This window comes from Bos grunniens, chromosome 6, assembly GCF_055505025.1.
Source record: "Bos grunniens cultivar Pamir isolate PY7600 chromosome 6, Bosgru_T2T1.0, whole genome shotgun sequence".
NCBI lineage: Eukaryota > Metazoa > Chordata > Mammalia > Artiodactyla > Bovidae > Bos > Bos grunniens.
The window spans coordinates 22,568,546-22,581,769 of NC_141170.1; the positions used below are offsets into that span (position 1 = coordinate 22,568,546).

Consider the following 13,224-nt stretch of genomic DNA (forward strand, 5'->3'; position numbering starts at 1 on the left):
AAGCAGGACCTGTGGGGCCATCCCAAGTTTAAAAGAAAAAAAGGCCTTTTTGTGTCCCCACTTTCGTTTGTAGGGGAAAGGCATCAGCCACCTAAACTTACTTCCCTGAGTTTCAAAGATCAGGTGCAAATCATTACTAATCAGGAAAGTAAAGGAATGCAGAGACAAAGGGAAAGCTGTCAAACAATGTGATGGTTTAGTCACTAAGTCATATTTGACCCTTGTGACCCCTTGGACTGTAGCCTGCCAAGCTCCTCTGTCCATGGGATTTCCCAGGCAAGAATACTGACTGGAGTGGGTAGCCATTCCCTTCTCCAGGGGATCTTCCCAACCCGGGGATTGAATCCCAGCCACCAGGGAAGTCAAACTATAATGCAGTGATAAAATCTTAGCTCCTTCTCAAGAGATATACCTAACTATCTGAGTTCTCCTGCAGGAAGTAAGGACCCCACCCAGGTGGAGGATGGTAACTTCAGGCTGAGCACAAGATCTCTGGAGCACTGCCCTGTTACCTTACCACCAACCAATCAGAAGAAAGTCATGTACCCTGCAGTTTTTACCCCAAATCCTGCCTTTAAAATTAAACCTCTTTTCTGAAAACTGTCAGGGAGTGTGGCGGTCTTTTAGCATCAGTTGCCTGTTCACTTTGCTTTGCCCTCATATTAAACTGTTCTCAGTTCCAAATTCCGACATTTCAGTCTGTTTGGCCTCACTGTGTGTCGGGCGCACAAACTTGGATTTAGCAACATGCTCACACTCTTAAAATCAAATTTTAGACTCGTGCTACCACTGCCAATCAGAGTCTAAACTCTCTGAATGTGGCACAATACTTTCTATGAGGCAGAGTTTATAGTTCAAAATGACATAAAATTTCAGCACTATAGCCACCGAAATAAATTAACAAGTGAAGAATGTTGATGGCATAGGCAGAGTGCAACAGTAACATGTCATTAAGTGAAGTTAGAGTAGAACATTTCTACCGAGTTCCTACCTAGATTTTATCCTGAGATATACAGGACTAGATATCTGTATGTTGTGTGAGTTACCAATAATATGCATGCTCATGCTCAGTAGCTTCAGTCGTGTCTGACTCTGCGACCCCATGGACTGCCCACCAGGTTCCTCCATACATGGTATTCTCCAGGCCAAGAATACTAGAGTGGGCTGCCATGCCCTCCTCCAGGGGATCTTCCCAAGTTACCAATAATATAACTGTCATATTATCAAAGATACAAATTCAACATATATTTTTCCAATCAATTTTTAGGTAAAAGAGTACTTAAGTCTTTCAATTAAACGTATCCTATTGTTTCAACAGGGGCTTCCCAGATGGCTCGACTGTAAAGAACCTTCCTGCCAATGCAGGAGATGCGGGTTCAATCCCTGGGTGGGAAGATCCCCTGGATGAGGAAATGGAAACCCACTCCAGTATTCTTGCCTGGGAAATCCCATGGATAGAGGAGCCTGGCATGCTACAGTCCATAGCGTCACAAATTTGGATTTGACTTAGTGATTCAGTCAGTTCAGTCGCTCAGTCGTGTCCGACTCTTTGTGACTCCATGGACACACAGGGAAGCATACCAGGCTTCCCTGTCCATCATCAACTCCAAGAGCCTACTCAAAATCAGAAACATGTTCATCTCATTGGTGATGCCATCCAACCATCTCATTCTCTGTTGTCCCCTTCTCCTCCTGCATGGAGAAAGGAATGGCAAACCACTTCAGTATTCTTGCCTCAAGAACTCCATGAATAGTATGAAAAGACTTAGTGACTAAACAACAATTGTTTCAGCAAGTCTAATGGAGAGTCGTCTTATTCAGTAAATAACTCTAGAGCAATTAATTAGTTAGTCCCAGCTGATGACTGATTTTATAATATTAGTTGAATATTGGGTGGGATGCAAACAAATCTACCAGAATTTTCCTAGGCAATTTGCCAGAGAGAATTCTTGTCAAGAAAAACAGTGCTGTGATTTCAACTTTGAACTATGAACTGTACATTGTGTGAACATGTCAAATACACATCCCACAAATAACCTCATGCTCTTTTTGAAAAATCTTGCCAAATGCAATGAATCTGATTTAGTGGAAAAAAATGTTGAAGGCCAAGAAAAATACACACATTGTGTATAGAGTGTCAATAATTCCGGAAATATTAGTTTACCTCTATTTATGATTTCACTTTAAAAGAATGCAGTGTTGTTTCTGCTGAAATATTTTTACCATAATTAGTTCATTTTTCTCCCAAGGAAACATTTTCTTCACATGTTACTACACTTGTACATTATTTTTTTTAGAGTAATTAATTCAGCTTTTTAAAATATGATGTTATTGAAGTCAGGGTTTCTGATTTTGCACCCCCAGCCATTCCTCATTCCCATGAGGAATTCTTAAATTATTAAAATTATACCCTGTGACCTAAATTCTGCCCACATCACTTTATAGAACACAGATAAAAAATTGTCCCTCCCTGTTTTCAATATAAAATATACTTTTAATAACAAGATATTAGATGGATACAAATAGTGGAAGAATGAAAACAGAAACTTTGGAAAATCAAGAATCAAACTAGAAATAAAAGGACAGTCATTAATGGGAAGTGCTGTAATACAGGGGCTTCCCTGGTGGCTCAGTGGAAAAGAATCCGACAGTCCATGGGGTCGCAGAGAGTTGGACACAACTTAGGGACTAAACAACAACAGTTGTAATACAGAGCCAAGGAACGGCATCAAAACGGGTGTCTAAAGTAACAAACAGGAGCAGATTAGGCTGCTCAATAAACTGCAAAATTGCAGCCCTAAATTTCTCTTGATTTTTCATGGGGGAGAGGAATACAGTTTCTTCAATGTCTAGCAATGTGTAGCATATTAACCTTACTAATTATCTTCCGAGAAATGTAAAGCTCAAATGAAGAGCTATTCTGTAAAATCACCTGATGATTCTTCTTATTTCATGATATATAATAAGATATTTAATATGTGGCAGACAGTAGACATTAAATAGCCATTTGTCAATTAATATAAATGGACAAAGAAAAACACATCAGGAAAATAAACCACAATGAAAAATAAAATTTGCATCTGCTATTAAATATAAAAACATAAACAGTATGACTTCCTCTGCCCTTTTATACAAGTTCTAAGCATTATAGGTAGTTGTAATAAAAACAAAATGTCCTAAATGCCTTCACCAATATATTGCAATGTACCTTTATTTCTTGTTTAGATACATAAATTGCTGTTTAATTAAGTACCTTGATTTGAGAAATAAAAAACTACACTCACTAATGGACAACTACGTCCTATAGAACATTAGATCTTAATCTTACAAGGGTCACATGACTCTCTGAGGACTGAATATTAAAACAACAAGCCCTTTCTACAGAAATGTGCACATCTTATACAAAATACCATACTCAATTTGGGGACTCTTCATGCCATTCACTGAAACCTGAAAAGGCCCATAAGATCCAGATTAAGAAAACATCCTAAAGAGGAGATGACAATAAAGCTACAGATTTGTTATTACCTCTTTAAAAAGCCAAGAAAGATTAATTATATCAGTGCATCATATAACATCCCACATATTACAGGAAACAAACTACTTTGAATTTATATTCCCCAAGCTAAAATTAGTTTTAATAGGTATTAATAGACTAAATTTTGTTAATTGGTGATAGGCAAAGTCACTCTCATGCACTGGAGAAGGAAATAACAGCCCACTCCAGTGTTCTTGCCTGGAGAATCCCAGGGACGGGGGAGCCTGGTGGGCTGCCGTCTATGGGGTTGCAGAGTCGGACATGACTGAAGTGACTTAGCATAGCAAAGTAAAACAAAATGAAATATGTTGGAGAGAAATTATGTAGTTAAATAAATCTGGATTGTTTAATTATGTAGAGCTTCCCTGGTGGCTCAGTGGTAAAGAATCCACCTGCCAATGCAGGAGATGCAGGTTCAGTCCCTGGTCAGGAAATCCCCTGGAGAAGGAAATGGCAACCCACTCCAATATTCATGCCTGGAGAATCCCATGAACAGAGGAACCTGGCAGACTACAGTCCATGGGGTTGCAAAAGAGCCAGACATGACTGAGCAATTAAACAACAATTATTAACATGTAGAATTATATAATTAAATGCTAGATTAGACAACTTTAAGCAGGAATTTGTTCACTACACAACTTTTGAGAGTTGCTACCATATCAATACACAAAAGTGGGACAGGTTATGTACCATTTTTTTTTAACCATGAAGTCCAATTTTCCTCAAAACACTTGTTACCTGTTGCTGGAAATTACTAATGATGGCTGTGGTAGAACTAAAATACAGGAGACCCACGTTTGATCCTTGGTTCAGGAAGATCCCCTGGATCTTGAAGGCTTGGAGCCTTCAACACTTCTCTCTCAACAATTGATAAAACAATCAGACAGAAAACCAGCAAGAATACAGAAGAACTTGACAACATCATCAACCAAAAGAATCACAACATTTATAGAACAATTAACCCAACAACAGCATAATACACATTTTTTTCAAATGCATGAGAAATATACATCATGATAGACTATATTATGGGACATAAAACAAGTCTCAAAATTTAAAATAATTCAAATCACATTCAGTGGGTTCTCCAAAAGGAAAATAACTAGAAATGAACAAGAAAGATAACAGGAAAATCTACAAACACTTAGGAACTAAATAATACACTTCAAAAGTAAAGAATCTGCTTACAACGCAGGAGACCCAGGATCGATGCCTGGGTCAGGAAGATCCCCTGGAGAAGGAAATAGCAACCCACTCCAGTATTCTTGCCTGGAGAATTCCATGGACAGAGGAGCCTGACAGGCTACAGTCCATGCAGTCCATGGGGTCACAACTGAGTGACTAACACTTTTGCTTTCAAATAATAAATAGAAGAAAAAGAAAAGTTCAAGAAAAATTTAAAGATACATTGAACAGAACAAAAATGCATCAATCTATGGGAGACTGCTAAGAGTGCTGAGACAAAAAAATTTACAGCATGAACTTAATGCAGTAGAAAAGGGGGAAATTCTCAAATCAATAATTTAAGCTCCCACTTCAAGAACCTCGATAAAGAAGAGCAAAATAAACCCTGAGCAAGCAAAAGGATGAAAAAAAGTAAGGAGAAGAAACTAATGAAATTGGAACAGCAGAGAGAAGCCAAAATTGCCCCACACAAATAATACCCAACTGACTGTGAAGAAGGCTGAGCGTGGAAGAATTGATGCTTTTGAACTGTGGTGTTGGAGAAGACTCTTGAGAGTCCCTTGGACTGCAAGGAGATCCAACCAGTCCATTCTGAAGGAGATCAGCCCTGGGATTTCTTTGGAAGGAATGATGCTAAAGCTGAAACTCCAGTACTTTGGCCACCTCATGCAAAGAGTTGACTCATTGGAAAAGACTCTGATGCTGGGAGGGATTGGGGGCAAGAGGAGAAAGGGGCGACAGAGGATGAGATGGCTGGATGGCATCACTGACTCGATGGACGTGAATCTGAGTGAACTCCGGGAGTTGGTGATGGACAGGGAGGCCTGGTGTGCTGCGATTCATGGGGCTGCAAAGAGTCGGACATGACTGAGCGACTGATCTGACTGATGTGATATCTGTCAGAGGTGAAAAAGCAATTCAATGTAAAAAAAAAAAAAAATCACCTCTTAAATAAACAATGCTGGACGATTAAACATTCATAAGCCAGAAAATGAAACTCAAACTAAGTCTCACTCTTTATACAAAAATCAGCTCAAAATGGACCACAGATGAAAATATAAAACACAAAATTACAAAACTTTTAGAAGGAAAAAAAAAAGAAAATCTTGAAAATCAAGGTTTAGGCTGAATGTTCTGCAGTTCAGTTTAGTTTGGTCACTCAGTCATGTCCAACTCTTTGCGACCCCATGAATCTCAGCATACCAGGCCTCCCTGTCCATCACCAACTCCCGGAGTTCACTCAAACTTATGTCCATTGAGTCAGTGATGCCATCCAACCATCTCACCCTCTGTCGTCCCCTTCTCCTCCTTCCCCCAATCCCTCCCAGCATCAGAGTCTTTTCCAATGAGTCAACTCTTCACATGAGGTGGCCAAAGTATTGGAGTTTCAGCTTTAGCATCAGTCCTTCCAATGAACACCCAGGACTGATCTCCTTTAGAATGGATTGGAGCCTATTATACAGAGTGAAGTAAGCCAGAAAGAAAAACACCAATACAGTATACTAATGCATATATATGGAATTTAGAAAGATGATAACAATAACCCTGTATATGAGACAGCAAAAGAGACACTGATATATAGAACAGTCTTTTGGACTCTGTGGGAGAGGGAGAGGGTGGGATGATTTGGGAGAATGGCATTGAAATATGTATAATATCATATAGGAAACGAGTCGCCAGTCCAGGTTCGATGCATGATACTAGATGCTCGGGGCTGGTGCACTGGGACGACCCAGAGGGATGGTATGGGGAGGGAGGAGGGAGGAGGGTTCAGGATGGGGAACACATGTATACCTGGGGCAGAGTCATTTAGATATATGGCAAAACCAATACAATATTGTAAAGTTAAAAAATAAAATAAAATTTAAAAAATAAAAAAATAGAATGGATTAGTTGGATCTCCTTGCAGTCCAAGGGACTCTCAGAATGTTCTTAGACAACACCAAAAGGAAAAAAATGATAAATTGGAATTTGTCAAAATTAAAAACCTTTGTTCTATAAAAGATCATGTAATAAATGTGAAAAGACAAGTCGTAGTCCATAAGAAAATACTTACAAACCACACAAAGGACTAGTCTCTAAAATACATAAAGAACAGTTAAAAAAAAAAAAGTGCAACTAGAACATGGGCGAAAGACATGAAGAGACATGTCAACAAAGAAGATGCACAGGTGGCAAGTAAGTACAGGAAAAGATGGCCAGCATCAGTAGCCAGTAGGAATGCCTTAAAACCACAAGGAGATACCACTCTACAGTTGCGAGAATGCTAAGACAAAAACCAGTAGCAACCACACAAGCTGGCAAGGATGCAGAGACTCTGGATCACTCAAACTTTGCTGTTGATACAGACACTCTAAAAAGTTGAGCATATTCCTAAAAAGCTGAAATGTGATTATCATATAACCCAGCAATTGCACTTCTGGGCATATATCCCAGAGAAATAAAAAAATCACATTCACAAAAAAAAACCTGTACACCTATGTCTATAGCAACCTTATTCATAACAGCCAAAACAACTCAGGTATCTTTCAATGGGTGAATGATTAAACAAACTGTGGTACAATCCATATGATGAATAACTACCAATCAATAAAAAGGAATGAACTTTTGATACACACAATGACCTCAGTGAAGCTCCAGAAAATTATGCTGAGTTAAAAAAAAAAAAAAAAGCCAACCCAGGTTACATATTGTACCACTCCATTTAATGTAACAGTCCTGAAATGATAAAATTATAGAAATGAAGAACACATTTGCAGTTGTCAAAGGTAAGGAAGGAGTGATGGTGAGAGTGACTATGGCTACATAAGGGCATACACCAGAAGAGATCCTTGTCGTGAGGAAAATGTTGTCTATCTTGACCGCATCAATGTCAATATCAAGGCCACAGTGTGTTATAGTTCTGTAGAATGTTACCATTGAGGGGGTAATGGCTAAAGGATACATGGGATCTCTATTATTTCTTACAACTACAACTAAATCTACAAATAGCTCAAACTAAAATTTTATATTCAAAAACATTTACATAAAGATTAAGAGATGTGCTACCAGTATTTATTATCAACAGAAAATTAAGAGATGATTGTGGAAATTTTAATACATGAACCTTAGATTGTTTTTGTTCAGCTCCATTACCTGTCTTGGTTTTATCTGGGTTATATCTCTGAATACTTTCTCAACCAACCTCTTCTGCCAAAGGCCCCCACCAATTCTGTGCTTCTAGCTGACTGTATTCCATGTCTTCTTCCAACAATGCTATGGTGGCCCAGAAAAAAAGCCAGAAATTTATGAGTTTATTATGTATTTGCTGACCTTTTTCTTCTACTTGTTGTTCAGTCACTCAGTCCTGTGCGAGTCTTTGTGACACCATGGACTGCCACATATCAGGCTTCCTGGTCCTTCACTATCTCTAGGAGTTTGCTCAAATTCATGTCCGTTGAGTCAGTTAAAAGTGAAAGTGAAAATGTTAGTTGCTCAGTCGTGTCCAACTGCCCTCCAGGTTCCTCTCTCCATTGGATTCTCCAGGCAACAATACTAGAGTAGGTTGCCATTTCCTTTTCCAGCGGATCTTCCTCACCCAGAGATGGAATCCAGGCCTCTCACATTGCAGATGGATTCTTTACCATCTAAGTCACCAGGGAAGCCCCTGGAAATATCATCCAAACATCTCATGCTCTGTTGCCCTCTTCTGTTCCTGCCCTCAATCTCTGCCAGCATCAAGATCTTTTCCAGTGAGTTGGCTCTTCGCATCAGGTAGCCAAAGTATTAGAGCTTCAGCTTCAGCATTAGTCTTTCCAATGAATATATACAGTTGATTTCCTTTAGGATTGACTGGTTTGATCTCCTTGCTGTCCAACTCTCAAGAGTCTTCTCCAACACCACAGTTCAAAAGCCTCAATTCTTCAGCACTCAGCCTTCTTTATTGTCCAACTCTCACATCCATACATGACCACTAGAAAAACCATAGATTTGACCATACAGTCCTTTTTGGACCTTTTTTGGTAAAGTGATGTCTCTGCTTTATAATACTCTGTCTAGGTTTGTCACAGCTTTTCTTCTGAGGAGAAAGCATTTTTTTATTTCACGGCTGCAGTTACCATCCACAATGATTTTGGAGTCCAAGAAAAGAAAATCTGTCGCTGTTTCCATGTTCTTCTACTGCAGGGGTACTAGTATGAATCTTTTTTTAAAGCCAGTGAATCACAAATACAGACCTATCAGAATGAACACCATTCCATGAAAGGCCAGCTACATGTTTAGTAAACAGCTCTCGGTGTGGATGGTGAGGGAATTTCTAAAGCTTGACAACTCATAAACATCCCTACAGCTTCCCAGATGGCACCAGTGGAAAGAACACATCTGCCAATGCAGGAGACAAAAGAGACACGGGTTTGATCCCTGGCTCAGGAAGATACCCAGGAGGAGGGCATGGCAATCCACTCCAGTATCTTGCCTGGAGAATCCCATGGACAGAGGAGCCAGGCAGGCTACAGTCCATAGGGTCACAAAGAGTCCTACCTGACTGAAGCAACTTAGCACCCATGCACGCAAACATTCCTGCCATGTTCTATTTCAAACTACTAATGAACTGGAAGAGAGATGGAAAATGGCCTCTTTTGAGTAACACTATGATACCAAGGGTTGAAAAACAAATACTAAAATGCCTAAGATTTTGACCTTCAACTTTAAAAACTGCAATGGAACTAGGAGATATGTGTGAACTGAAATAAACTTATGTGATGTTAAATTAATGAAACAAGCCATCAGATTGAAGTGGTGCTAATGCCTGGGTGGCCTATGTAAGCAAAACAAAATCTCAGCCTGTAAATGCCTCAAGGTTATGAAATCAAAAGTGTACACCCGTGGTGGATTCATGTTGATGTATGGCAAAACCGATACAATGTTGTAAAGTAATTAGCCTCCAATTAATATAAATAAATTTCTATTTAAAAAATGCTAAGGACAACCAATCACAAACAGCCAACAGGGCTTTACGTTATTTGTTGTTGTTACTCTGTCGCTAAGTTGTGTCCGACTCTGCGACCCCATGGACTGCAGCACGCTAGGCTCCTCTGTCCTTCACTGTTTCCCCGGAGTTTGCTCAAATTCATGTCCTTTAAGCCAGTGATGATATCTAACCATCTCATCCTCTGCCGCCCCCTTCTCCTTTTGCCTTCAATCTTTAAGCTATAGCCAATCAGCAATTTCCTTTCTTTGCTTCTGCATCCTCTCTAGGTAAGGCTTTACCCTGGCTCCTGTCCAAGGAGTACTCCTAATGACTTCTGGTTTGGCACAGCCCAGTTCAAATCAATTTTTGTTCAAATAAACTTTTTAAAAATTTTACTATGCCTCATTTATCTTTTAACAGTGGTCACTCAAAATTGGTCACATTTTTCCCCCTGAATATCTCTTGCTTAGTAGGCTCTAATGATCAAAGGCAAGTGAGGGCTGAAAGTGTCCTTTTCTACAACTCACCACTAGAATATGTGGAAAACAAAGTTAGCTTCACAATGAATTCTGCCACGGGTATAAGCATTTATGGCAAAGGGACACAAACCCAGGTCTGTAAGCAAGATGAAGTCCTCACGGGCCACTAGGCTCCAACAAGAGCCTCATATGAAAGATTCAGAGACAAACACAGCTTTCTGCAAGCAGGATGAGCTGATCTAAGTGTCTGGCTGAATCACACAATGGCCCATCCTTTAAGTCTTGGGATACGAGACTGAAGGAAAGTCTGTACCAATCCCAACGGATTAAACTGAGGGACGCTCCTAGTTCTTCTACCACAGCCATGCAAAAGTGGTGATGCTTAATTCACATATATTAAAAATTCACATTTAATCAATGAAAATGTTTGTCTAAAATCATTTATGGTAGTTAATAGAATCTCTTCCAGATTTAGATAATTCTCTGTTTGAAATGCTAACTTCTCAGTCTGTGGATTCCTGATTAGGTCATTTCAAATGTTAACAGATGTGGTTTAAAAATAAGTTACATCCAGAGAGAAGAAAACAGCTCCACCCACCAGAACACCGACACAAGCTTCCCTAACCAGGAAACCTTGACAAGCCACCTGTACAAACCCACACACAGTGAGGAAACGCCACAATAAAGAGAACTCCACAAACTGCCAGAATACAGAAAGGACACCCCAAACTCAGCAATTTAAACAAGATGAAGAGACAGAGGAATACTCAGCAGATAAAGGAACAGGATAAATGCCCACCAAACCAAACAAAAGAGGAAGAGATAGGGAATCTACCTGATAAAGAATTCCGAATAATGATAGTGAAATTGATCCAAAATCTTGAAACTAAAATGGAATCACAGATAAATAGCCTGGAGACAAGGATTGAGAAGATGCAAGAAAGGTTTAACAAGGACCTAGAAGAAATAAAAAAGAGTCAATATATAATGAATAATGCAATAAGTGAAATTAAAAACACTCTGGAGGCAACAAATAGTAGAATAACAGAGGCAGAAGACAGGATTAGTGAATTAGAAGATAGAATGGTAGAAATAAATGAATCAGAGAGGATAAAAGAAAAACGAATTAAAAGAAATGAGGACAATCTCAGAGACCTCCAGGACAATATTAAACGCTACAACATTCGAATCATAGGGGTTCCAGAAGAAGAAGACAAAAAGAAAGACCATGAGAAAATACTTGAGGAGATAATAGTGGAAAACTTCCCTAAAATGGGGAAGGAAATAATCACCCAAGTACAAGAAACCCAGAGAGTCCCAAACAGGATAAACCCAAGGAGAAACACCCCAAGACACATATTAATCAAATTAACAAAGATCAAACACAAAGAACAAATATTAAAAGCAGCAAGGGAAAAACAACAAATAACACACAAGGGAATTCCCATAAGGATAGCAGCTGATCTTTCAATAGAAACTCTTCAAGCCAGGAGGGAATGGCAAGACATACTTAAAATGATGAAAGAAAATAACCTACAGCCCAGATTATTGTACCCAGCAAGGATCTCATTCAAGTATGAAGGAGAAATCAAAAGCTTTTCGGACAAGCAAAAGCTGAGAGAATTCTGCACCACCAAACCAGCTCTCCAACAAATACTAAAGGATATTCTCTACACAGGAAACACAAAAACGGTGTATAAACTCGAACCCAAAACAATAAAGTAAATGGCAACGGGATCATACTTATCAGTAATTACCTTAAACGTAAATGGGTTGAATGCCCCAACCAAAAGACAAAGACTGGCTGAATGGATACAAAAACAAGACCCCTACATATGTTGTCTACAAGAGACCCACCTCAAAACAGGGGACACATACAGACTGAAAGTGAAGGGCTGGAAAAAGATTTTCCATGCAAATAGGGACCAAAAGAAAGCAGGAGTAGCAATACTTATATCAGATAAAATAGACTTTAAAACAAAGGCTGTGAAAAGAGACAAAGAAGGTCACTACATAATGATCAAAGGATCAATCCATGAAGAAGATATAACAATTATAAATATATATGCACCCAACACAGGAGCACCACAGTACGTAAGACAAATGCTAACAAGTATGAAAGGAGAAATTAATAATAACACAATAATAGTGGGAGACTTTAATACCCCACTTACACCTATGGATAGATCAACTAAACAGAAAATTAACAAGGAAACACAAACTTTAAATGATACAATAGACCAGTTAGACCTAATTGATATCTATAGGACATTTCATCCCAAAACAATGAATTTCACCTTTTTCTCAAGCGCACATGGAACCTTCTCCAGGATAGATCACATCCTGGGCCATAAAGCTAGCCTTGGTAAATTCAAAAAAATAGAAATCATTCCAAGCATTTTTTCTGACCACAATGCAGTAAGATTAGATCTCAATTACAGGAGAAAAACTATTAAAAATTCCAACATATGGAGGCTGAACAACACGCTGCTGAATAACCAACAAATCACAGAAGAAATCAAAAAAGAAATCAAAATTTGCATAGAAACGAATGAAAATGAAAACACAACAACCCAAAACCTTTGGGACACGGTAAAAGCAGTCCTAAGGGGAAAGTTCATAGCAATACAGGCACACCTCAAGAAACAAGAAAAAAGTCAAATAAATAACCTAACTCTACACCTAAAGCAACTAGAAAAGGAAGAAATGAAGAACCCCAGGGTTAGTAGAAGGAAAGAAATCTTAAAAATTAGAGCAGAAATAAATGCAAAAGAAACAAAAGAGACCATAGCAAAAATCAACAAAACCAAAAGCTGGTTCTTTGAAAGGATAAATAAAATTGACAAACCATTAGCCAGACTCATCAAGAAACAAAGGGAGAAAAATCAAATCAATAAAATTAGAAACGAAAATGGAGAGATCACAACAGACAACACAGAAATACAAAGGATCATAAGAGACTACTATCAACAATTATATGCCAATAAAATGGACAACGTGGAAGAAATGGACAAATTCTTAGAAAAGTACAACTTTCCAAAATTGGACCAGGAAGAAATAGAAAATCTTAACAG

The 13,224-nt window shown here is 38.7% G+C and overlaps 1 protein-coding gene across 13 annotated transcripts in view; it reads right to left on the minus strand.

Moving 5' to 3' along the window:
• Positions 1 to 13,224, minus strand: part of CFAP299 (cilia and flagella associated protein 299) — a 717,854-nt gene that overhangs the window by 630,338 nt on the left and 74,292 nt on the right. The window lies entirely within an intron of this gene.